At 46.2% G+C, this 27,356-nt stretch overlaps 1 protein-coding gene and 1 long non-coding RNA gene across 4 annotated transcripts in view; one reads left to right on the forward strand and one right to left on the reverse strand.

Annotated features, from left to right (window-relative positions):
* The window catches only part of LOC119433933 (E3 SUMO-protein ligase PIAS3), a 144,247-nt gene that overhangs the window by 34,758 nt on the left and 82,133 nt on the right, over positions 1–27,356 (reverse strand). For both annotated transcript variants that reach the window (XM_049658975.1, XM_049658974.1), the window contains exon 2: positions 18,927–19,003. The gene's annotated coding sequence lies outside the window, so the exon portion shown is untranslated. The remainder of the gene's footprint in view (positions 1–18,926; positions 19,004–27,356) is intronic.
* On the forward strand, positions 1,083–27,129 carry LOC125941523 (uncharacterized). 2 transcript variants are annotated; one of them, XR_007464411.1, is made up of 6 exons: positions 1,083–1,769; positions 2,710–3,076; positions 8,108–8,218; positions 22,745–23,110; positions 24,014–24,125; positions 26,854–27,129. It is a non-coding gene; the product is annotated as an uncharacterized LOC125941523 (long non-coding RNA). The 2 variants fall into 2 exon arrangements; XR_007464412.1 differs by having other exon boundaries at positions 2,710–3,072; positions 8,103–8,218.

Here is a 27,356-nt window from a genome sequence, read left to right on the forward strand (position 1 = left end):
TGTCATACCCGCTGGCCTGCCGCGAACCATGCCTTCTGGATTGTTTACTTATGTGTTTTGTTGCCAGCGTCTGGCCGCGCCCGGTTGCCTTGTCTTGTGTTCGAAGCGAGGTGCGTGTTTCCCTCTTTTGTATGCCGCACAGGCTGTGTGGTTTGGTAGTAGGAAGGTTTCGGCCTGGCGTCACTGGCACACTACGGGGCGAGACGATGACTCGTTTCTCGGCGAACGCTGGCGACGTCTCGGACACTGGAAGGCAGTGGAGAGTGGGAAAGGGACGCGTCCGTTCGTGACGGCGGGCAGAAGAAACCCGCCGATTGCCTGTGCACGTCGCACTGTTGGCTGCTGCTTCGCCGCTTCTTTTAAAGACGATAGTCTTTCTTGGGGAACTGAAACGCTGAAAATTTGGTCTGTCTGTCTGTCTGTTTGTCTGTCTGTCACCCGATTCAGCCACCCGGCCAAAGTGGACCACTTGCTTACCGCCCACACTACTTAAACTGGTACGGCTGTTCATACTTGTGAACGTTATCGATCACAAAGTAAATATTACGCATATCTGAGGCGCAACAACACTAGGTAAGTATTAGGAGGTGTGTTCCTTTAATAGAAAATACATAGATACGTAACTCTAAAGACCCTAGTTTCTTAAGCTTCGCTGAAAATGCCATGCTATGCGCGCCGACGAACGACGTTCCCCGACTGCGCGCCGACGAGCGCCTTCTGCCATGGAGGAAGGAAACCCTCTGCACAAGCTCATGTTTCCCGATGTATTGCCAGATGGCGTCCATGTCTCACGCAGCGCCTCCTCAATTTTATCAATGCCAGCCAGATGCGGCCGATTCAACATAAAGGAAGCGCTGTCTGAGGCAGGGCAAAACATAAATGGCAGCTTGATAAAATAATGCGGTAAAATGAAATCTGTTCAAACAAACCTCCATTGCATTTATCATGCCAGGACGGAAATGGTACGAGAACAGCATCACGGGTGGCCGCGGATCAGACCAGCACTCATGTAGTACGGCCGGCAGAAGACTATCGTGTTTCGACGACATTTGCAGCGAAGCACGCAGATACGCGGCAATTTTTTCCTTTGAGTTTCTCTGGAGCACAAGTTCGCTCCAATAAACCTTGTTTACTGAAGGAACCCTGCATAGTCCTTAGCTCCGTGACAATATGTACTCGCTATAGTTGTCATGCGTAAGGGACGACATGCGTAAGAACGACGACGATGAAGAACACGCAGTGTTCCAAATAGCACGAGCGCTCGAGGCGCGTGACCTGAGCCGTGAAAGAAGGAAAAGGAATCGCTGAGCTGGCATTGTCTGCGTGGCTCCGGTCTGAGAAGGTTGCCTCCGCAGCCACGCACTGGTGATGTGAGCAGCGGGTGTTCGGCTCCGGACGCCATGACGCTGGCAGTCCAAGGCGTGGCCGTCGACCTCGGCGACGTTCGAGCGAGGCTCCTCGGGCTTGCTGCAGCCTCTCACGGTAGTTCCGGGTACCCCAGCAGCAATCCCCCTTCGAAGGCAGGCCAGCGGCGGCACGCAAGACAGTCGCCGGGGCACTTCGTTGTCAATTCAGCAAGGCACTGGACGGAAGCGGCGGCCGAATCCGTCACTAGGCCTAACTTGCCGAGCCGCAATGCCACGTCATCGACAACGACCGGGATACTCGGGCTGCTACATCAGCGACAACTTCGACAAGAGCGTCGGGTGCAATGCCTCTGGACGAGACACGACTTTGGCGGGGAGACCGAAAGAGTCGACGACGAAAACGTGAGACCATTGTATTCATGCAGCGACACATCCAGTGAGGCTAGAGTTGCCAGACTACTAGGAGTGTCAGGGACAAAGACTGGCTATAAGGACAGCATAGCTGGCTGCTAGATTTGTGTACCATTTAGAGTGGCGTGCATGCATTACCCATATTGTTATTATATATAAGTTTGGTTTTCTGGGGAATCTTTCGTTTTGCTTCCTTTCGTTAAATCATGTCTGCCGTGCCCCAGTCGATATCTCTCAGTCGATATCTCAAGGTCCGCCGGCTACCAGGCTGTCTTGATTAAACAGAGACACGTCCGAAGCGCATGCTCTTCTTTTTTTTTTTTAATGGAACAGAGAATACTAAAAAATAGCTTCATGCCCTCGAGCGAGCGGAGCTCGTGAGTCGCAAAACAATGATGAAACAATACGTCTACCAGACGTATGAAAGACGAAGTGCCAACATCTTCCCGCGCCCAGCAGATTGCGTTATTAAATTTCCATTTAGTACAGAAATCCGACTTCAGATCCGCCCGCACACGTAGTGAACAGGAGAGGACCTTTCCAACACGTCCGTTATGTACTTCCCGTACTCTTGCCATCACCCAGATTTGCCGAGGTTTTTTTTTTTTTTTTTTTTTTTTTAGTTGCCCCATTTCAGGTTTCCTTTTGGAGAATTATTGTGCACCTATTGTGGAGCACGTTCACCCTGTCAGGGCACAAGTGGAGTAAACGGGCATCGCAGGGTTGTACGAAGACTATCCAAGCTAGAGTTAGACATGTGATAAGCAGCTACCCCGTCGAATAGGATTTTCTAGCACTGTCTTTTTCCTGAGCGTCTACGTACGCAATACTACATTAGCACGTTCCACCATTTATTTCTGATTTCATGTTTGTTCTTGCGAAGTGTATTTTTGCTTGCTCATACATTGTCTTTGTTCTATCTCACCCTCAGACCACTACCAGCGCACCCACTCTTTCCGCCGTTCTTAGCTACGGCTGCAAAAGAGAATATTGGATGCTCGGCTTGGGTATCCGTGCAGCGGTAAGGTGGGCGCTGACCGACCACACGGCCCATTGGTACAGGGGTCACGTGGACGTGGTGCCTCTACAGTAGCACCAAGTGTACCTGTTTCTGTACACCTATGTCCACTGGGGCGGCCACGCCTTCAGCGTCTTGTTGACGGTGCTGTCTGCAGTTAGCCGCTACGACCATGCCATGGCTCATGGGGCAGTGGCCGGCATCATCATCGTCGGCACTGGCAGCATCTTGACCACCACCCTTCTGAAGACGAAGTTTGACATGCTCCCCCAGACGGTATGTATTTCAGCAGCATGCTTGTAACTTTCATTTGTGGCAAATCGTAGCGCAATATTCAAATAAATGTATCATGTCATGTGGGGGGAAACGATTATTTGCACGCCGTAAATACAGGCCCATTGTATAAAAATTTTAATTTTTGTTTCTTGTTTCGCAATACATGGTTGTGTGGGATTGGATACTGAGTTCCTATAGCTTACGATAGCATAAAACATTAAAAAATTTAATTGTAGGCCCATTAGCTTAGTTTTGGTATGCTATAAAATATTCACCAAGGTAATTTCCAATAGAATCGGGACAGCACTAGATTTCAGTCAACCAAGAGAACAGGCGGGGATCAGGAAGTGATATTTTACAATGGATCACATTCATGTCATCAATGATTGAGAAATCTTCGGAGTACATACAATCAACCTCTATATATGGCTTTCATAGATTATGAAAATGCATTTGATTCAGTAGAGATACCAGCAGTCATGAAAGCATTGCGTAATCAATGGGTAGAGGAAGCATACGTGAATATCTTCATAAATATCTACAAAAAAGATTCCACGGCTACCTTAATACTCCACAAGAAAAGTTAAAAATTACCTATCAAGAAAGGGGTCAGGCAAAGAGACAAAATACAGTGTAGACCGCTTATAACGTAAGTCGCCGGAGTCGCGAATATCCGCACTATAGGCGGTACCCCACTATAACAAAAGCAACAATTTTCAAGGACCGCACATATGCATAACATGTGCCCGAACCGCCACGCGTATGCGACGGTCGAGGAATGCGGCTAGAACGTTTCCATTCAATTTACAGTCGAATCTCGTTAATTCCGAAATAATTCACGCGGCGGCGCCTCCGACCGGCATAGCTCCGGCACCGCCATAGAGTAAAAGCTTAATAGACCCCCCAATGTCGCGCGCGAACAAAGAAAAAATGTCACAGTTTCGCCCTAAGGGCGAAGCAATGAATGCGATAGCAACACAGCAATGTCATACGAAGAAAGGTGAGCGGCCTTGGTAGCAATATGAATTGTAGTAAACATGAGCTGATTAAGTAAGCAGGTGTGCTGCGGCGTAAGTAGACCGACATGAAGAGAGACTCGATGACCACGAGAAGGCGCGTGTGAAACGGTGGTGTTGATAAGAAGCGCTTACCGTGGGCAGCGCGTGCGAAGGGACACACCTGTAGTGCTGCACTGCCGATCTGGGCAGCATTGCATGTGTAGCGTGCGTTGGAAAATGTGGCCCGACTATTACTAACTGAATGAACAAGCGTGGTGTGAGCGCGCACAAACCAACATGAATAGATCACACTGAATGACTGCAGCCAACGACTGTCAAAACGCTGGCAGCGAGCGTATGTACGTGCGCTCTATCGCTTCAACGGAAACAGCGGCGAATGCAGGGAGCATAAAGGTCAGAGCCGTGTGGAGATAAGAGACGGTGCGGTCGAACGAACGACGAGCGCGGTTGTTGGCAGAGAAGTGCCCCCCCTGCTCCCTCCGGCGCTGGCTTTCCGCTTCCTTGCTTGCGCGTGGGAGATTGAGTGCGTTCGCTCTCCGTGATAGCGCGCGTCCCGCACGCTTTCGCTGGGGCATACGGCGCGCGGCGAAGATTTTATCTATACGGAACCTCACGGCGACGGCGACGGCGACGCCGACGGCAGAAATCCGGTGGAAGTGTCCATATAATTGCTATCGCAATAAAAAAAAAAGCGGCGGAAATTTCACTCTCTCTCGAATGGCAAGGTCGCAGATTTTGCGTTGCGCCGGAACTTGCGTGTACGTGCCGACGCCCACGCCGGCAAACGCCCGCTTTCTGATAACGGCAGAAAACGAAACTTCGGGGAGCTGGCGCCGGGCCTGCACGGCGGCGGGCGCACACGGTGACAGTCGAAAGTGAGGGAGCTACGAGGGAGGGCGAGGGGAGCCACCGAAGCGGCGGAGTTGCCGAGGCGAATTCCGCTTCCCTGCCGCCCTCCTCCCTCACATTCCACGGTCTCCGCGAGCGCCCTTCGCCGTGCCGTGCCGGCGCCGCCCGCTCCCTGTAGTTTCGTTTACTGCCGTTATTGTGAAGCGAGCGTTGGCAGCTTCGTGGCCCTCGCTCGCTATGCGCGCCGTGATATTTCATGACTCGCACTCAAGATTCTGGTTTTAGCCTCACTGGCTGTTCGTTCGCACCACGTTCCCTTCTCCTCCGCTTCGTCTCTCTTCCTCGAGCACTCTTTGGGGCGCCCGTTTGAGGAGAGCGTTCGCCGTCTCCGCTGACTTCCCTACTCCCAGGCAGCCGCACTGTAACCGGTATTTCGTTTCCCGCAACTGCACTATATAAGCGATATGTCCATACATGGAGTGCTATGGGAAAATTAACGGGAGTCTGAAAAGACCGCACTATATCCGGTCCTGCACTATAAGCGGTTACGTTATAAGTGGTCTATACTGCATCTCCAATACTATTCAATATACGCTTATAATTTTAAAGCTATTAGAGTGGGAATGCTCAGGAGTGTGGATCAACATTGAATATCTCTGCAACCTTAGATTTGGAGATTAGATTGTCCTATTCAGCAACACTGGAGATGAATTGCAACAAATGATTGAGGACCTTAACCAAGAAAGTGTAAGAGTGGGGTTGAAGAATAATATGCTGACGACAAAGATAATGTTCAATAGCCTGGCAAGGGAACAAGAATTCATGATCGCCAGTCAGCCTGTACAATCTCGACATGAGTACGCTCATCTAGGTCAATTACTCACAGGGGACCCTGATCATGAGAAAGAAATTTACAGAATAATATATCGGTTGGAGTGCATACGGCAGACATTGCCAAATCGTGACTGGGGGCTAACCGCTGTCGTCAAAAAGTGTACAATCTTGCATTCTACCGGTGCTAACATATGGGGCAGAAACTTTGAGTTTAAAGGACTGCGGAAGTAGCGATGGAACAAAAAATGCTAGGCGTAACGTTAAGACAGGAAGAGAGCGCTGTGCATGGATCGGAGAGCAGATGCGGAGAGCTGATATTCTAGTTGATATTAAGAGAAATAGGAGCTGGGAAGGCCATCTATTGCATACGGTAGATATCTGGTGTACCATTACAGTTGCAGATTCGAGATCCTTGCTATTGTTACGCTGCGCGGTGGAGCCGAAGAAGAGATCGAAGAACTGCGCGTGTGTCTGAGAATGCCTGACTGCCTGCAATCTCGTCTCTACGTCCTCTCAATAATCTTGTAAATAAACCCATCTCATTCGTAACACTATGAATAAACGAGAGAAGGGGAACCAAGGGGCTCGATCTTCTTAATCATAAGCACATAAAGCCAATCTGGCAGCCTTGATGTCAATTAGGTAGCATATACGAGGGTTTATTAGCCACGTGCCTGCTCTTAAGATCGCGTGTTATGTGACGCCACTGGGCAAAAAAGGATGTTCCACATCCGCCCGCCGTGGCTCTTGAGTGGCGCTGGCGAACGCTCCTAGGGCTATATATAGTTACGATAAATACCTGAGTTAGTAGACGGATCGATAGCCGTTGCCGTAGCACAATTGGTAATGCAATGCACGCGTAATGCACAGGTTGTGGGTTAGCTCCCACCGGCGACAGGTTATCATTTCGTCCACTTTCAATGCCGTTTTCGTTAGTATTTTATACATTTCAATATCAGCCACAGCAAACTTACCTGATTATTTCCTTGGCTTCATTGTCTGTTAGCTTTACGTGGTCATGATTAACAAAATCGCCCCCGTCTGTTCCCCCTCTTTTCTCGTTTACGCACGCATATTAGTACGTTAATGTAGACGTTTTCTCCACTTGTCTAGTTATCATGGCACTGCAGAAAAAATATTCCACATATAATAAATAGCAAGTTCTTAGCGCCGTCGTGTAATACGGCATATGTTATATAAAAGGGGAGTGCTTATTGGGGAGCTAGACAGAAAGCAGTGAAATAGGCGCATTTCCTGCAGTACGTGTTTGCGTCTGATGTCCTTGTTCAGGCGAGCTGTTCTAGCTTATTTTCAAGACAAAACACCTGGACCTGGTAGACGTGATGTTAAATAAAGTAACGTGGTTTTATTTTTTGCAACACCATATATAAGCCTGCGTAGGAATAGTGTATTTATGCCCTGACGTGTGCTGCTTCTAAAGCAAAAAGCAGCTTGAATTCCGGCAATTCCTGAGCATGAACTTTTGCTTTGCTAAACGTATGCTAACTTTAAGCTTGTCGGTGACCGCGAGCCCAACTGAAGCTCGAGACACATGGTGCGATTTTGCGTGCAGTCCGTCGTACTACGCTTCGGAGTCCGACTTGCCACATACGATGATTGGGGACACATGGTACGAACGATGATTGTGCGGCGTGTAGCTCCGCCCAGAACCGACGCCCCTGCTTGGACGCTAGGAATACTGTAACTTTGCAAAGAAAGTGAAAACAAACGTCTTTGCACAGTTCTTTCGCTTTACACAAACAATGAAAATAAACACACGTCTATGCGAGCGGTGTAAGACGTGCTTCCGCAAGGCCGCGTCGGTAGTGTCGGCTCCAATGACAGCCGCCGATGGCTAGGAGCTGCCAGGATTTGCTGAGCCGTCGTATCAGAGACTGTTGGCACTTGCGACACGACCGCATGCAGCTCGTTATAAAGCTTCTGCCTTGATCAGCAATACGTGTACACAATTATGTTGCGCTTAAATTGCAATACATCTGAACTTTCCAAAATTGTTTGCAACAGCATTGTTTTGAGCGTATGATATTTAATACAAATCGATACATTTTGTCAACAGACAGTTTAGTAGCGAAATTATTGGTGTTCAAACACTCATTTTACAGCAAGCACTCACTTTTTGGTTATAGCCTCTGGTATTGCTCGGCAGATGCTCCTTTGAAAAGCTTTTCAGACAAAAGTGCGAGATCAACCCAACACGTTATTCGTCACGCATTTCAGGACCTGAATTGAGCACTAGTCCCTTTCAGCTCATCATAATATTTTACGCCATGCTTTCTCAAAGTTTACCTGCTGCATGTTCTGTTACAGGTAAGGTCAGCGGCCCTGCAATTCCTCATGTGCCTTTACATACATGGTGTACGACCTTGTCGCTTGCATCGTTGGATGCATCAAGGACTCGGTTAGGCCGGACATCATGTTGATGTGTAAGTATTGGTGGGCATTTCTAATTCCATTGCGTGTTTGCAAACAGGCTCATTTAGTTTCTGGAACGTTCGCTATTGGCAGAATTATGCACATCCAACACGCATGTTCGAAGCTATGTGAAGCAGATTTAGAGTAAAATGGTTAAATTAATACTACGCGATTAAGTGGGATGCGAACAAATGTTCATTTTCATCCTATAGAACGTGCAACCTGCTGCATTTATAGGAACATCAGTGATGGTCACAACTTTCGTGTCATGCAGTGTATGTTTGTGCAATGCTGCTCACGAGCTATGTACGTCTTATTTATTCCAACCTTCACTCTGACGCCTTTTTTTCGTTGTATTATGTGCACCAGAAGGCATCACATTGTCCAATTAATGCGACGAATGTGGCAAGAAACCACAGATGGCAGTGTGGCATAAAAGAGGCAGTGTGGCAGTGTAGATGATAGAGTGGCACATTTCTGAACACAGTACACAACTTTTCAAGTATGACTTACGCCCTAAAACAAATATAAAAACTCATTAGCTTAATAATAAACATTAAGAAAAGCAATATAGTCTGAAGTAGACAACTCTAGTTTTAAATTTTGGCTCTAGCTACGTGAAACAGTCGGTATAAGCTGCAGCAATTTGATGCGGATACCAGTTGGCCAGAAATGGTGTAGGCCAAGTATATAAAAAAGTTAAACACATCAGACATGTCCAGGAATCCGGGACATCCACTACTGCGGTAAAGCCGACCCTGGGGCGATGGCGATGCAGTCAGCGTAACTCTTTGGGAAGCATTTTCTAGAAATAGATCGCTGAGCAATGCTCAGATATCAACAGCCATGCCACCTATTTACTATATGAGAACTTTTCTATAAAAGCAAAGGAACATTTATTGTTCTTCTTCCTATCATATTATCAGTAATAATATTAGTAGTAGCGCTAGAAGAAGTAGTAGTAGTGAATATTATCGCTACATTCGTTTTTACAGCCATGGAAACGGTCAGTTGTTGCTTAGCGAATACGATTGACCAGAGGTGTCATGAATGAAGTAGGTGAAATGAAACGGACGCAACCTTCCAAATGGAGACGCTGGAGCACTTAAATCAATAAACAACCAAAAAATTAAGGGGTTTTATATGCCAAAACCACGATCTGATCATGAGGCACATCGTAGTGTGGGACTCCGGCATAATATGGTCCACCTGGGGTTCTTTAATGTGCACCTAAATCCTATCCGCAACACGGGAGTACTCGAATTTTCGCACCCATCGAAATACGGCCACCGTGACCCGGATTCGATCCCGCAAACTCGTGCTTAGCAGCCCAACACCATAGCAACTAGAGTTCCCATATACAGTCCCTTTGTGTGGCCATATGTATAAGAGTAACTCTAATAGCCATATATGTATATAGAGTAACTCTTATAGCCACTAAGCAACCACGGCGGGTTAAATATCGGAGATAATTTCGATCTGTATTGATTCAGAGAATCCCATGGTACCGCTGCTTCTGTTGCAGATGACCGACAGAAAAGCGATGCAGTTTTGGCAGCGCCACACTTTCCTGTTACAAGTTTTTATTCTTCCTTTATTTACACCAGATTTCGACCGGCAGTGCAGGTTGTAGAAATCTGATATAACGCTCAACGCGCGTGCGAATGACCGGTTACTGCTTACGTTAGGAGTATTAAGATCATTTTACAAACTCGGAAAGTAAGTTCGCCATCACATGTGGCTCGCAGATCAGTTAATTTATTCCTATGCGTCAGGTTTCCGAGAACGCAAAAAGCTCTTGTCTCGGTCGTAGGTGTTGCAGATACGTTTTAACAAAGGTCATAAATGCGCCAGATATATAGATCTACTGCAAATCACAGTGAAATGGCTGTGGATGTGCAGTGATGTTTAGTCTCTTTAGAAATTAAATAATGTGGCGGATAGGTAGCTCGCAACAAACTTAAATAATTTATCGGATAGCTTTACATACACACAAGTACAGTTGCGGTGATAAAGAAAATGATCTCGCCTAATTGTACGTAAATCTACAATTCTAGCCGAGCAGTGCTATAGGGTGTTTTCCATCCTTGTTGTTTCTGACGTTAACAGAGGCATCTCTTCGACTCCCGGAAACATGACTAAGTACAGAGGGATGAACGACGTGCCTTAGCTGATTGAATCACCATTTACCTGGATTCAACCTAGTCTCTAGCCTCTCAGGCCAAAAGCCCAGGTGAAATTGGCCACAGCAGTCCAAATGGTTCATTGTGTAATTGCCAATGCGTGCAGCTTGTATTTGTGCAATTTATTGCATAAATACAAGCTGCACGCATACAAGCTGCAAGGGTCGGGGGGGGGGGGGGGGGGGTAGTATTACGATAGCATCGAAAGATGTTGAAGAGACGAGCCGCCGCGAGAAAGACGATGATGTGTGTCTGTGCTCTTGGTGCGAGCGAGTGTGAGCCTGGCTGTCTGGCTCCAGTGTAAATAGCCGGTAAATAGCCTCTTTCGTCTGTGTCCTTCCACACGTACCAATACTTACAGCTTCCTCTAGTGCATCTTGAACAGCGCCGTCGGACCCTGTGGTCACCTAGATTGTCACATGATCGGCGTACAGGGTGTGCTGCACGTTCGGAAGTTTCTTCAGGAGTGGTGGTAGCTTTGCCATGGCCACGTTGAACAGGGTGGGAGAGAGAACCGAACCCTGTGGAGTGCCTCATCTCGAAAGTTTTATGATCCCTGACCGAATTTCATCTAGGGCGCTGGTGCCGTGCCGTCAGATAAGAATGTTCGGGCGTAATCGTAGATGCGTTTTCCGCATCGGGAGGATGCAAGATTGTTTAGAATGAGGTCGTGTGAGACGTTGTCGAAGGCCCCCTTCAAGTCCAACGCCAGGATTGCTCTGGTTTGAGCTGTACTGGAAGCATTCACATCTCCCTTGTTGAAGCAGTATGTCCTGCGCAGAGAGACCTGATCGATAGCCGAATAAGGTGTTGGGGAAGAACTGGTTCGCTACGTGATTAGGCTGGAGGCGCATAAGAACTACGTGGTCGAAGAGTTTGCCGATACACGAAGTCAGTGAAATAGGTCTGAGAATGGTAAACGCGGGCGGACCGGGCGTTGGGGCGCGTTGGCGGAACCGTAAACGTGAGCGGCCTGTATGGTGCGGCCACCTGGTGGCGCAGAGCTCAAACCGAAAATTACATGCAGAAGAGCACATGCAGAATGTGGGAGCTGTCGAGCGTGTGCTCGATCACTGTGATTTGTTTCGACACAAGCAGGCACCTAGTGGTTGTTTGGTGGTGTCGTGCTTGGTTGTGTACGCGCTGTATCCAATGAGGGTGGGAGTGCCGTGTGCTTCTCGTAGTGCTATCACGTCTGGTGGATGAGGCTGTGTGACTCGAAGCTGCGTGAGGGTACCCTCTACAATTTTATTGCCACACTCGGAAGAGAGTAGTAGCGTGTCTCTTAGGTTTGGTGGCCATGATTAGTTGATACCGCATCGCTGGTGAGGGCAGGTGTTGTTGTACGAGCCGGACGAATGTAAGAGTGTGACCTTCCTGGTGCTCGAGTGGCATTAGTGTCGTGTGGAAGAAAGTCATTTTTCTGGCTGAAGGCTGAGCTGAAGGTTGCGCTGATGAATTGCTTCATGTCAGTCATGGCTTGTTGTTATGACCTGTTGTAGCATGTGCTTGACATCGGCCATAATCTTTTCCTTCATTTTTTGCATTTCCGCTCTCAGGATAGTCGCCATTTCTTCTATCATTTCGCCCACTTCTTGTTTGGTGCAGAAATTATGAGGGTGTTTCTCGGCTGCGGGTGTGGGTTTCGTTGCGAGTGGAATCGTTTGTGTAGGAGGTAGTTTGTTTTGGGTTTGTGGTGCGGACGGGAGTGAAGGAAGGTAGTGGGAAAGAGGGAGAAACTACGCTGACAAACTCACCATTGTCACCTTCCTGGTGTGCTGGTCGGTCGTGCTCGTCCATGCGGCCCGAGGCTCTTTTTGCTGCATCTGGCTGCGACTCCCAGATCGGCTCCGACCACGTGGTTGCTTCTGGTCCTTGGACTGCCTGCGGCCCCTGGACCTACTGCGACTTTGGGACTGGCTGTGCCCCCGGGATCGGTTGCGGGAACGGCCACGTGTTGCACCAGTAGTCGTAGGTACCGCAATGTTGAATGTCGTCAGCTTGCCGGTGCTTTTCTGCTGCTCACGGAGCACGTGGCTCTTGTGAAATGGTTTTCGTTGCCTTGCTGGACATCGGGAGTCAGTTGTGGGGTGCTCTCCGCCACAATGGATGCATTTCAGCGTGCAATCATGGTCTTCTGAGGGGTTCAGAGTTTCGCACGCAGTACAGCGAGGTTTATAGAGGCATTCCGTAATCAAGGAGTACAGGAAGCATGCGTGAATTTCTTCGCAAATATCTACAAGGATTCCACAGCTACCTTGATTATCCACAAGAGAAGTAGAAAGTTACCTATCAAGAATGGGGTCAGGCAAGGAGACACAACATCTCTAATGCTATTCACTGCATGCTTAAAAGTATTCAAGCTCTTAGTCTGGGAAGGCTTAGGAGTGAGAATCAACGATGGAGATTCAGCAACAATGGAGACGAATTGCAACAAATGATTCAGGACCTTAACCGAGAAAGTGTAAGAGTGGGGATGAAGATTAATATGCAGAAGACAAAGATAATGTTCAATAGCCTGGCTTGGCAACAAGAATTCGGCAGCGCCAGTTAGCCTCTAGAGTCTGTAAAGGAGTACGTTTATCCAGGTCAATTACTCACCGGGCACCCTGATGATGAGAAAGAAATTTACAGGAGAATAAAATTGGGTTGGAGTGCACACGGCAGTCATTACCAAATCCTGACTAGAAGCTTACCACTGCCGGTGAAAAGAAAATTGTACAATCATTGCATTCTACCGGCGCTAACATATGGGTCAGAAACTCGGACGTTAACCAAAAAGCTCGAGAACAAGCTAAGGACCGCACAAAGAGCAATGGAACGAAAAATCTAAGGACTAACGTTAAGAGACCGGAAGAGAGCGGTGTGGATCAGAGAACAAACGGGGATAACCGATATTCTAGTTGACGTTACACGGAAAAAATAGAGCTGGGTAGGCCAAATATTGCGTAGGTTGTATAACCGGTGGACCATTAGAGTTGCAGAATAGATACGAAGAGAAGGAATGCGCAGTCGAGGACGACATAAAACTAGGTAGGGTGATGAAGTGGTGAAGTTATGAAATATGTAAGCGCAAGTTGGAAACAGCTAGCGCAAGACAGGGGTAATTGGAGATCGCAGGGAGAGGTCTTCGTCCTTCAGTGAATATAAACATAGGCTGATGATGATGATGATGATGGAGCAGTATTCTTAGCTGTAGTTTTAGCATTACGTAGATTGAAACCCTCTCATTCATCAGTAGCTATTATCACCGACTCACTCTTTTTGAGTTCATCGATTACAACGCATATTGACTCTAATATTTTGAAAGCATTATATTTATTGGCTCTACCTCATTTCCGTTTCCTTCAATTAATTTGGGTTCCCGGTGTTACGATCAGCCAGCGGGGGCAGCGACCTTCGAACCTCACCTGGTTCCTTCAAGGTGACCACGACCGCCGTATTCTGTAGACGCGGTAACCACCGTGAATTCCAGGCTTCCCAGAAGACGCTGCAAGTTGACCGTCACGCAGAGCCCGCCAATGATGCAAGGGGCCAACGTCTTCCGTGGGAACGGCGTCGACATCAGGTTCCAAGATTATCACGTGGTTACGCCACATGCAGGTGTGATTGTACAACATTGGAGGCGTAGTCCGGCGAAACGGTGGGACATCATGGCGAACGATTCGACGCTTATGATTGGCTGAGACACAGTCATCAGATTCCCTACTCAAGTCACCTAGGGAAGAGGACTGTTTTAAAAGCGGACACCTTTGGTGCAATGAGTGGGTGCTGACGTGTCCTGTTGTGCTCTCTCAGAAAAGGTGGTCTTCTCTGACCTGTAGTTCATGCTACGGGAACGATGCACGGGGCTCCGTGCTCTGGCCAATACGAATATCCCTTGTTTTCTTAATACGTTTGCCTTTCTTCTGTAAATAAACCCCAGTTCCATTTCTCCAACCTCTAGACCTTGCACTCTTCACGAAAGAAACCCACGTCAAGAAAGCTCGGACGACGGCGTGGGCATAATTAGCCTCCATGTGACACCCCGGTAGCGGAGGCCAGCTACCCGTTACGAGAAGCACCAGCGGCGCAGGCTAGCGAGAGACCCGCAGCGAGACGCCAGACTCCGAGGTCATGACCCCCGGATCCTACACCGGCCACCAGGCCTTTGAATGAGTGTGCCGACCGATTAGCAAAGCCTTCGCTGGGTGGCCCTTTAGTTTGTGTCGTCCCCCAACCGCCTATATCACTGCCGCTAGCTAGGTTGAGGAGATTGACAATGATGAGTTATGTAAATCTAACCTGGCCTCGCTTTCTAACTACCACCGCCTACTATTTTGTTGGGTACGTAAATTCTGCCCAACACGCTAAGTAGAGGTTACGCTAACAAGGTTACACTGCCGAATCCCGGCACGATATACGCACAAGGCTGGTTTGGCGGCATCTCCTTTGTGTATGCAGTGGGGGGAACCAGAAATATTTGAGCATTTTCTTTTTGCATGCCGACGATTTTCTTCGGTAACAAGAAGGGCTCTCGAGGTACCTATAAATGAGCTTGGCCTCAGCATGAAGGTCCCCGTCTTGCGTCTTTTGTGAGCTTCCACGTTGGGGTACAGCCACGAGACTGTTTGTACAGCTATGAAAGACTTTATTCTTGACACCAATCAGCTGCCTCCCTAAAACACTTTTTCGTTTCACGTTAACATGACCACTGTGCCTCATTGAACACCGAGCAGAAAGCGTCTTATCCGAGTATTTCTTTCTAAATATTTTTCATTCATTTTCTCCAAACCGCCAAATTATTTGCCGATTCGCTACGGTGAGTATGTGTCATTTGTGTAGATGTTTTTTTTTTCTAATTTCTAAATATTTCTTTAACCCAAGCTCTGCTATGCAAATCTGGGTTTTCTAATAAACTGCCGCTTCTTGGCCATTCCCCGTAGTGGGTGTGAGGGTCACCTGATGTCTACGTGGGGAGGATATTTCGTGGTTGAATTGTATATGTGTTACAACGAAGCGACCTTGAAAGAAGATAATGTCTTGCTGCCGGTGATAGATGGGGTAAATGCAACGTTGGATATATGTTCTACTTCGACTGCAGTGACCGTTTCCACTTAGGCTTAACCGTTGCGGTGGCTACTGCGGCCTATCCCGCTGTTGAGTTCATTCTGGTCGCGCATGTCGTGTAACCTGCTTTAGGTGAGCTATAGCCAGCCGTCATGTTTCGGCGCGTTCAGCTGCGTATTAACATCTCCATATGTACACTTGTTGAAGGGAAAGGTGTTTATAGAGGGGAAATTCCGGCACATTTGTTTTGAGTACACATCTCTATGCGAGGAAGTACCGGCAAAATTTTATGGTTGTCCCATTTTCGGCTCCTTTTTTTTTGAGAATCGTAGTGCACCCCTAGTGGAGCCCGTTCGCTCTGTTAGGACACAAGTGGGGTAAACGTGCTTCGCAAGGTACGAAACTATCCAAGTTAGAGTCAGACATGTGATAAGCAGCTACGCCGTCGAAAAGGATTTTCTAGCACTGTCTTTTTGCTTAGCGTGAACGCACGCAATACCATGTTTGCACGCGGCACTATTTCTTTCCGATTTTATGCTTGTTCTGCCGAATTCTTTTTTTTTTTTTTGTGGTTGCTATAAATGTTTTTTTTTTTTTTTGTTCCATCTCACTCTCAGAGGAGACCAATCCTTCCAACCATCTCATCCACGCTGAGCTGCTGCGGAGAGAGCGGGTGGTGGACCCGAGCGCTTGCGGTACGATTCGTGCAAAGAATCACCCTGCTCTATTGGACCGCAAATACCATGGAATCAGAGGTGGATGACGTTCCGATTGCAGAAAGGAACACCTTTCTGTGGGTTTGCCTGTACCTTCGTTTTGCTGACGACATATACAGCCTTATATTGATATTTTTAGTCCCATTCGGACCGTACGATTACCCGCGCCTACATGGTGGCCTAGCTGCCATTGTTATCTTGGGAACGTTGAGCGTAGTTGTGGCTGGATACTACGTGAGACGGAAGCTACAACCGGCAGCAACAAGCGTAAGTGTTTCTGCAGCTTGTTTGTAACCTACATTTTTGGCAAATTGTTGCGCAATAGTCAAAGAAATACATCATGTCATGTAGAGGGAAGCAACTAATTGAACGCCGTAAATACAGGGCTATTGTACAAAAAAAAAAAAAACGAGAACTTTTCTCTTTTACTTAAATTAGACAAAGAAACCTGTCAAACTTGAAGCTTGCTGGTGACGGCTACTCCGGCTGAGCCAAGCTGTTCGGTGTGGCAAAAGTCCCCTATCATGAAGGTCCATGTCAATTTTTGTGTGCACCAAAATCTTCAGGTTCAGCGGTAGCTGGTTTGCCGGCAGATTCATATGGATTTAGACTGAGTATTTTTTGTTGTGGCTATGGCAACAGTAACATTGATGAAACTCGAGCTTCATAATTCCTCGTCACTTTCAGAATTACTGACTTAGTAATTCACCGCACAAATATATGATGTGCATAAGGCACATTCTAGTCAAAGGACGGCGTACCCCCATGGACTTATTGTGCAGACTAGATCAATAACTTTTCGAAATCGTTTTCTGTACCATTGCCTTTGGCGTATGATACTTAATACCATTCAATACATTTTTTTCCAAGCTATTTAGTAGCCAAATTAATCGTGCTTCAACACTTATTTTTCAGCAAGCGTGGCCTTTTTCGTTATAGCCTGCGGTATTGCAAGGGAGATGCTCACTTGAAGAGCTTCTCAGACTAAAACGCAAGATCAGCAAAAGCTCGTGATTTGTGATCCATTAAGTCAAGCTGCGTGCACTTCACAGACTTTATTTAGCGTCACATATCCGGCCTTGAATTGAGCACTAGCCACTTTCAGTTCATCACATTATTTTACAGCGTGTTTCATAAAGTTTATCTGCTGCATCTTGTGTTACAGCTGATGACACTGGTACTGAAGCAGATTACACTAGCTTACACAGGCGCCGCAATCGGGACAATAACAATGGGAGCAATGAAGGACACGCTCAGCCCCGACATGCAGATCATCTGTAAGTACTTGTGGGTATTTATAATTTTATTGCTTGCTTGCAGAGAGACTCAGTTACCTTCTCGGATGTTCACAATTGGCAGAAATCTCGCCGATCCAACGCTCATGTTGGAATCTATGTGAAGCTAATGTATAGTAAAGCGGTTAAATTAATGCTACCCGACTAATTATCTATTGTAAACAAGTGTTTATTTTCACCCTGCGCATTGTGCCACTTGCTCTAATGCTTGCATTCATGGGCACTTCAGCAATGGTCTCAACTTTATTGTCATGTCAAAGTGTATTTTCAACGCGATAGCGTTTACGGCCCCGTGTCGCAGAAAATCCGGCGTCGGCGTCGACATTGGCGCCCTCGGCCGAGAAAATCATCCCCAACCACGTTTAGGTATGCCACACCATTCTACCATTAATAGAGAGTTTTAGAATAGGGGCCCCAAATGTTTGGGGCCCCAAAGAGCTTTGCGGGTGTTAGCGTTGGGGCATGCAAGAGTGAAGAGTTTTAGAATAGGGCTTTGCGTTTGCGAATAGCGTCTTGCGCTTGCAGCGCCACTACGGTGTCAAAGAAAAACTATTACAAATATTAAAATAAACTATACCATTTTATGATAGAAAGAGTAATTTTGACTTTCGTGGTTTTGCGTTTAATTACAATTGAGAGGTTATTCTATGAGCAGCAAGCGATTTGTTGCGCCTAATTTTGAGTAACCAACTTGACGTGCCTTCACCAGAAAGCGATTTGTTGCGCCTAATTTTGAGTAACCAACTTGACGTGCCTTCACCAGCCAAGCTAATCCACGTTAGGCCTACGAGCCAATACATCGACAATCGAATTCGGAATCAGCGGCGTCTAATGAATCAATCTTCATTACACACGTTAGTTGAGAGAAAGCGATAACCGCAGTCACTTCTCCTAGCTTACGAACTTCACGCGTTACCACGAATCAAGCCGAGTTTGGTACTCGGAGAGCCGTCGCTTCGATGGGTGCCGCCATGTTTGTTGACGCAAAGCTTTTGGGGCTGCTTTTGGGGCTCCCGCTAAATCATGCGCAGTGGTGTCGACGCTATTTCTTTGGGGCCCCAAAACGTTTGGGGCCCCTATTCTAAAACTCTCTAATGTTGCTCATACCTTGTCTTGCATTCTTGGCAAGGCTATTCCTCGGAATTTTGATAATGAAAATCCACGAACAAATGCCATGAAACAAAACACATACAGCGATGCCTTTTATGTGATCTCCGGGATCTGCCCACGCACGAGGCCACGTTTCCACCAGAAAGCTCGCCTACGTTCATAGCGTTAGCCGCCAGTGTTTGCCAGTAACCATTACGGTTGGATAAGCTGCAGTCGTCGGGAACCATGAGTAGCAGTCAGGGATCTTTGAATGCTTTTGTGCATCTGGACTTAAATACGAGGCATTACAGGGGCATCTTTTCAAATGGTTCTTCAGATATGTATCTCCACAATCAGCTCGCATGCGAAGAAGCGCTCTGAAAATACCTGTATTTTCAGCGGGGGCTATGCTTAAATCCATAGGGCCACTGTCCCTGTGGCCACGGAGAGCCAGACCTTGTCGCCTGCAAAAAAAAAAAAAAAAATCCTCAATAATAGGCCATTCACTTTCTTCTGTTTTCTCATATTTTACTTTGCCTGCCCTGGTGCAGCTGATCGATCACATTGGGCACGCTTCCTGAAAATGTTTGGAGAAAATTATCAGCTGCTAGCTGACAGTCACGGTGATATTTAGTATTTTCGTGTGTGTGGAAGTTTGCGAGCATGTGCTTTCATTTTTAGAACGGCTTGGACACGAGGGCTCCAGTGCCCGCATGTTGGCCCAAGTTTATTTTATTTACGATACTGTTGGCCATAAGGCCGTTACAGGGTGGGTTTTAAGGCATCACAAAGAGAATTTCGGTGTTACAACAAAAGGTTATCAAAGATACAAACTGGATGTTACAGCAGTAAAATACATCAATAATGTGTCAGTCATAGAAAACGGGTAAACACATAATTTGAACAGCAGTTATCAAAATAGAAGCTGGGTATTACAACAGTAAAGTACGTCAACGAAGTGTCCGTGATAAAAAAAAATAAATAAATGAAATAACACAAAGAATGACAATTTGTACAGGAGTCTAGCACTTCGGCAATAAATTTTGTAGCCTCCAATTCATAAGAAAACTCTAATTCATAAAACAAACCATACATGGTATATGGTAGCAGTTAACACAAAAAAGGGGGAAAAGAAGCATGTGTATTATGTACAAGAATGAAAGCAAACAATCATTCAGGTTTGTAATGATGTCATTAAACATTTTTCGAAGGTTTCAACTGAGGTGCACTGAATAACGGATGATGGTAGTGCGTTCGTCTTTTATGGTTCGGGGTAGGAATGAATTTGCATATGTGTCGATATGTAGCTGTGGCAAAACAAACGTCGAGTCATGTTGTTTCCTAAGAGTTCGCTTTTTTGCGGGAGCTAAGTAATCTGAAATATCGATGTTAAAATGGTGTTTAGAAAGCAAAAATAGGAATTTTAGTCTTGCCACTAGACGCCGCTGTGATAGAGGGGGTAGTTGAAGCTGATTTAACATCTGTGTTACCGAGTCGGCGGAGGAATATTTGGACAAAATAAACCGTGCAGCCTTTCTTTGTACCCTTTCGAGTTCGTTTATTAGACCCACTTGGAACGGATCCCATATAGTGCTTGCGTACTCTAACGTTGGCCTCACATAGGTTAGAAAAGCGGTTAATTTGACTGATTGAGGCACAAGCTTCAACTTTCTGCGCAGAAACCAAAGCTTTTTTTCGGCAGTGCTCGTGATACTTGTGATGTGTGTTTTCCAGCTTAGGTTCTTGCTGATAGTTTGTATCAACTGTAGCGAGTACTCGGGAGTTCACAAAGTATTTGTAATCCAGGACATTCTTTATCTTGTTTGATACCCTGAAGACAACTGTTTTTTGCTCGTTTATCTTCATTTTCCACTTTTCACACCATATTTCAATGGCAGCAAGAGCGTCACTCAGCGATTTTTGATCATTAACTTCGTTAATTTCCCGGTAAAGTAAACAGTCATCTGCGTACAAACGAACGGTGATGTCTTCACTAATACCGGAACTGATATCATTAATGTATGCCAAAAATAAAACAGGACCTAAAACAGACCCCTGCGGCACGCCTGAGCTCACAGCTAAGGTGCTCGATCTTGTGCCACTTATTTCTACATACTCCGTTCTACCGGACAGATATGCGAGGATCCATTCTAACAAATTGAGATCAATTCCCATTTGTGCCAATTTGCTGATTAACAGAGAGTGAACGACCCTGTCAAAGGCTTTAGAGAAGTCTAGGCAAATCGCATCAAGTTGTTTTTTGTTGTTCAAAGCACTAGAAAAGTCGTTGATGGTTTCCATTAGCTGCGTGGTAGTAGAAAGGCGTTGCCTAAACCCGTGTTGATTTGGAAAGAAGATTTTGTTATGTTCAAAGTAAGTGTATATGGATTTGGATATTATATGTTCGAGTAGTTTGCAGCAAACACAGGTCAAAGATATGGGACGATAATTTCCAATTTGCTGCTTGTCACCTGTCTTATGTATTGGGATTAGTTTTGCCACTAGCTAATCGTCCGGAAGTTGTTTTTGAGCGATTGACGCAGTAAATATTATGTTCAAGTAGTGGGCTACCAATTCCGCATATCTTCGTAAAAATATGTTAGGTATTTCGTCCGGGCCAACAGATTTCTTTTCATCTATGTCTAAAATAAGAGACAAAATTCCTTCGTACGTAAGTGTTATGTCAGACAATGGTGTGCAATGGCTCTGATATCGAGGAAGAGGCAATGAACCCACTTCATCTGAAACAGTAAAAACTGACTGAAAATATGAATTGAAGCATGACGATATCACCGTGGGGTCAGTCACAAGCGCATCGTTTACAACTACACTGTAAGATTTGCTATCACTTCCCGATAAGTAGCGCCAAAAACGTTGCGGGGATGTTTTCATGAAATTTGTGAGGGTTTCTGCGTGGTATTTATTTTTGGCTTCTGTTAGCATATTTCGTAGTAGTGCTGACATACTTGATATTTTCTGGCGATCCCTTCTTGTTTTCTTTCTTTCGCGACTGATCCTCCGCTTAAGCTGGATGATCTCGCGGGTAATCCATGGGTTCCGTTTGTCTTTCTCTTTGTAACTGGTATGAAGCTGTCAATGCAGTGGAAGATAATAGCTTTAAATTTAGCCCACATTACCTTGACATCAGCCTCAGCACTGAAATGATCAAAGGAGCATGACAGATAATCAATTATACTAGTGTCATCAGCTTTAGAGAAATTAGAGCATTAACCAATAAGAGCATTAACCCGATAAAATTTTAGAATTGAAAATGTTTTAAAGCACATCTTTGGAAATGTCACTGCACCTTTCGCGTCAAAAGTTTTATGAAAACTTTATACCCAAAAAGTTTCGTAATTGAAATCCATGCGCTCCGTATAGATTCTGCGGCCGCTGCGAGATGCCGCAACGCGCCCGCTCGCTATCGAAATGCCCTTGAAAGTTTGAGCTCGGATGGGACTCCTTGCGTTACGTGACTCCAGGTGCAAGGGTAATGCCACGAAATCCAGCCCGTGTTCGCAATGTTCGTGCCGAAATCTCTTTTCGAGCGTGAAAAAGACATTGTCGACGGAATCCAGAATGATTCCCGGCGTAGGCGGTAGTTTCGGTCGGCGGTGCATGCCGGCAAGAAAAAATTACATTCTGGTCGCGCATGTCGTGTAACCTGCTTTAGGTGAGCTTTAAAGAACCCCAGGTGGCCCAATTTAACCTGCAGACCTCCCATACGGCGTCTCATAGCCAGCCGTCTTGTTTCGGCACGTTCAGCTGCATATTAACATCTCCATATGTACACTTGTTGAAGGGAAAGGTGTTTATAGAGGAGAAATTCCGGCACATTTATTTTGAGCACACATCTCTATGCGAGGAAGTACCGGCAATATTTTATGGTTGTCCCATTTTCGGCTCCCTTTTTTTGAGAATCGTAGTGCACCCCTAGTGGAGCCCGTTCGCTCTGTTAGGACACAAGCGGGGTAAACGTGCTTCGCAAGGTAGGAAAACTATCCAAGTTAGAGTCAGACATGTGATAAGCAGCTACGCCGTCGAAAAGGATTTTCTAGCACTGTCTTTTTGCTTAGCGTGAACGCACGCAATACCGCGTTAGCACGCGGCACTATTTCTTTCCGATTTTGTGCTTGTTCTGCCGAACTCTTTTTTTTTTTTTTTGTGGTTCCTATAAATGTTTTTTTTTTCCATCTCACTCTCAGAGGATACCGATCCTTCCAACCATCTCATCAACATTGAGCTGCTGTGGAGAGAGCGAGTGGTGGACCAGAGCCCTTGCGGTGCGATTCGTGCACAGAATGATCCTGCTCTATTGGACCGCGAATACCATGGAATCAGAGGTGGATAACGTTCCGATTGCAGACAGGAACACCTTTCTGTGGTTCTGCCTGTACCTTCGCTTTGCGGACATTATATACAGCCTTGTATTGATATCTTTAGTCCCATTCGGACCATATGATTACCCTGTACTACATGGTTGCCTGGCTGCGGTTGTTATCCTTGGAACGTTGAGCGTAATCGTGGCCGGCTATTACGTGAGACGAAAACTGCAACCGGCAGCAACAAGCGTAAGTGTTTCTGCAGCTTGTTTGTAACCTACATTTTTGGCAAATTGTTGCGCAATAGTCAAAGAAATACATCATGTCATGTAGAGGGAAGCAACTAATTGAACGCCGTAAATACAGGGCTACTTTCAAAAAAAACAATTTTGTTTCCATTTTACTTAAATTAGACAAAGAAACCTGTATAATCTGAAGCTTGCTGGTGACGGCTACTCCGGCTCAGCCAAGCTGTTCGGTGTGGCAAAAGTCCCCTATCATGAAGGTCCATGTCAATTTTTGTGTGCACCAAAATCTTCAGGTTCAACGGTAGCTGGTTTGCCGGAAGATGCATATGGATTTAGACTAAGTATTTTTTGTTGTGGCTATGGCAACAGTAACATTGATGAAATTCGAGCTTCATAATTCCTCGTCACTTTCAGAATTATTGACTTAGTAATTCACCGCACAAATATATAATGTGCATAAATCATTTAGCTTGCTGTACACTAAAGGCACATTCTCGTCAGAGGACGGCGTACCCCCATGGACTAGTTCAATAACTTTTCGAAATCGTTTTCTGTAGCATTGCCTTTGGCGTATGATACTTAATACCATTCAATACATTTTTTTGCCAAGCTATTTAGTAGCCAAATTAATCGTGCTTCAGCACTTATTTTTCAGCAAGCATGGACTTTTTCGTTATAGCCTGCGGTATTGCAAGGCAGATGCTCACTTGAAGAGCTTCTCAGAATAAAATGCAAGATCAGTAAAACTCGTGATTTGTGATCCATTAAGTTATGCTGCGTGCACTTCACAGACTTTATTTAGGGTCAGACATCCGGCCTTGAATTGAGCACTAGCCACTTTCAGTTCATCACATTATTTTGCAGCATGTTTCATAAAGTTTATCTGCTGCATGTTGTGTTACAGTTGATGACAATGGTACTGAGGCAAATTACACTAGCATATACAGGAGCCGCAATCGGGGCAATAACAATGGGAGCAATGAAGGACATGCTCAGCCCCGACATACAGATCATGTGTAAGTACTTGTGGGTATTTCTAATTTTATTGCTTGCTTGCAGACAGACTCAGTTACTTTCTCGGATGTTCGCAATTGGCAGAAATGACGCCGATCCAACGCTCATGTTGGAATCTATGTGAAGCTAATGTATAGTAAAGCGGTTAAATTAATACTACCCGGCTAAATCTATTGCAAACAAGTGTTTATTTTCACCCTGCCCAATGTGCCACTTGCTCTAATGCTTGCATTCATGGGCACTTCAGCAATGGTCTCAACTTTATTGTCATGCAGTGTATTTTTAACGCGATAGCGTTTACGGCCTCCTGTCGCAGAAAATCTGGTGTCGGCGTCGACATTGGCGCCCACGGCCGAGAAATTCATCCCCAACCGCGTTTAGGTATGCCACATCATTCTATCATTAATGTTGCTCATACCTTGCCTTGCATTCTTGGCAAGGCTATTCCTCAGAATTTTGATAATGAAAATCCACGAACAAATGCCATGAAACAAAACACCCACAGCGATGCCTTTTATGTTAAATCTTCTCAGACTGAAATATCAAAAGTGCGAAACAAATACAGAAACCTGAAAATGATGTAATTTTTTTGGCGCGGATGTGCACTATATCCGGGATTGGCCTACGCACGAGGCCGCGTTTCCACCAGAAAGCTCGCCTACGTTCATAGTGTTCGCCGCCAGTGTTTGCCAGTAACCGACGACTGCCAGCTGCAGTCGTCGGGAACCATGAGTAGCAGTCAGGGATCTTTGAATGCTTTTGTGCATCTGGACTTAATACGAGGCATTACTGGGGCATCTTTCCAAATGGTTCTTCAGATATGTGCTGCTAGCTGACAGTCACAGTGATATTTAGTATTTTCGTGTGTGTGGAAGTTTGCGAGCATGTGCTTTCATTATTAGAACGGCTTGGACACGAGGGCTCCAGTGCACGCATGTTGGCCCAAGTTTATAAGAGCATTAACCCGATAAAATTTTAGAATTGAAAATGTTTTAAAGCACGCCTTTGGAAATGTCAGTGCACCTTTCGCGTCAAAAGTTTGAGAACTTTATACCCATTAAGTTTCGTAATTGAAATCCATGCGCTCCGTATAGATTCTGCGGCCGCTGCGAGATGCCGTAACGTGCCCGCTCGCTATCGAAAAGCCCTTGAAAGTTTGAGCTAGGATGGGACTCCTTGCGTTACGTGACTCCAGGTGCAAGGGCAATGCCACGAAATCCAGCCCGTGTTCGCAATGTTCGTGCCAAAATGTCTTTTCGAGCGTGAAAAAGACATTGTCGACAGAATCCAGAATGATCCCCGGCGTCGGTGGTAGTTTTGGTCGGCGGTGCATGCCGGCACGAAAAAATTACACTCTGGTCGCGCATGTCGTGTACCTGCTTTAGGTGAGCTTTAAAGAACCCCAGGTGGCCCAATTTAACCTGCAGACCTCCCATACGGCGTCTCATAGCCAGCCGTCTTGTTTCGGCACGTTCAGCTGCATATTAACATCTCCATATGTACACTTGTTGAAGGGAAAGGTGTTTATAGAGGTGAAATTCCGGCACATTTATTTTGAGTACACATCTCTATGCGAGGAAGTACCGGCAACATTTTATGGTTGTCCCATTTTCGGCTCCCTTTTTTTGAGAATCGTAGTGCACCCCTAGTGGATCCCGTTCGCTCTGTTAGGACACAAGCGGGGTAAACGTGCTTCGCAAGGTACGAAAACTATCCAAGTTAGAGTCAGACATGTGATAAGCAGCTACGCCGTCGAAAAAGATTTTCTAGCACTGTCTTTTAGGGGCGAAGCTCCTTAGGGTGTGGGTCTGTCCCTCCTCTGTAGTATGTAGTAGTAGTAGTAGTAGTCGTCGTCGTCGTCGTAGTAGGTAGCCACGTCTACATTTATGAAAAAAAAAATTCCGAAAGTTGTCTCCGTAGCGCGGAATCGAACCAGGGACCCCTCGCCTCCGAACGCGCGGCGCTAACCACTACGCCACGAAGCTTTTTTTTTTTTTTTTATATATATATATATCTACGCCACGAAGCGCACATGGACACACGCACCACGATGAAAATAAATACCCAACATTAACGAAAGACTGCGCGTTTCTAACGCGTTTGTGCTAGCGCGTTACGGCCTGTGTAAGAAGCTGGTGTAAGACGCTGTGGCCTCTCCGCCTTACCTCCGTATTCATAAACGCTCCTCGACTTGAACTTGACTTGCCACCGCCTTGGGCAGCGCGTTCGAAACGCGTTGAAGGCGGTGGCACGTCAAGTTCAAGTCGAGGAGCGTTTATGAATACGGGGGTTATACTCTCTCAGCAGTCATGTGATGGCGTCAGCAAACGCGGTGCACGTTCCGGCATGTGTAAACGGCTGCGTAAGACGCTGTGGCCTCTCCCCCTTACTAGAGTGTACTGCACGTTTCTAACGCGTCTGTGCTAGCGTCCCCTTATGCGGGAGATGGTGCAATTATAATGACGGGCGCTGTTATGAATTAGGAATGACGTCACATATGGTGCGTGTCATTGGTGGAAGTCAATCGTTCGACTTAGTGCGGCGAGACTGGGCGAATTACACGGAAGATTCACGGTTTACCGATGATTCCCTCCGGAGCTTCGCCCACTCATCATCATTCACCCCGTGGATATGCGGTGTTTTTTTTTTTTTTTTTTTTTGTGTGCGTGTGTGTGTAGTTGCTATAAATGCTTTTTTTGTTGTTGTTTTTTTGTTCCATCTCACTCTCAGAGGAGACCGATCCTTCCAACCATCTCGTCAACTTTGAGCTGCTGCGGAGAGAGCGAGTGGTGGACCAGAGCCCTTGCGGTGCGATTTGTGCTCAGAACGATCCTGTCCTATTGGACAGGGAATACCATGGAATCAGAGGTGGATAACGTGCCCATTGCCGACTGGAACGCCTTTCTGTGGGTTTGCCTGTACCTTCGTTTTGCTGTCGACATATACAGCCTTATATTGATATTTTTAGTCCCATTCAAACCGTACGATTACCCGCGCCTACAAAATGGCCTAGCTGCCATTGTTATTTTGGGAACGTTGAGCGTAGTTGTGGCTGGATACTACGTGAGACGGAAGCTACAACCGGCAGCAACAAGCGTAAGTGTTTCTGCAGCTTGTTTGTAACCTACATTTTTGGCAAATTGTTGCGCAATAGTCAAAGAAATACATCATGTCATGTAGAGGGAAGCAACTAATTGAACGCCGTAAATACAGGGCTATTGTAAAAAAAAAAA

The sequence above is a fragment of the Dermacentor silvarum genome, chromosome 11 (genome assembly GCF_013339745.2).
Source record: "Dermacentor silvarum isolate Dsil-2018 chromosome 11, BIME_Dsil_1.4, whole genome shotgun sequence".
Lineage (NCBI taxonomy): Eukaryota > Metazoa > Arthropoda > Arachnida > Ixodida > Ixodidae > Dermacentor > Dermacentor silvarum.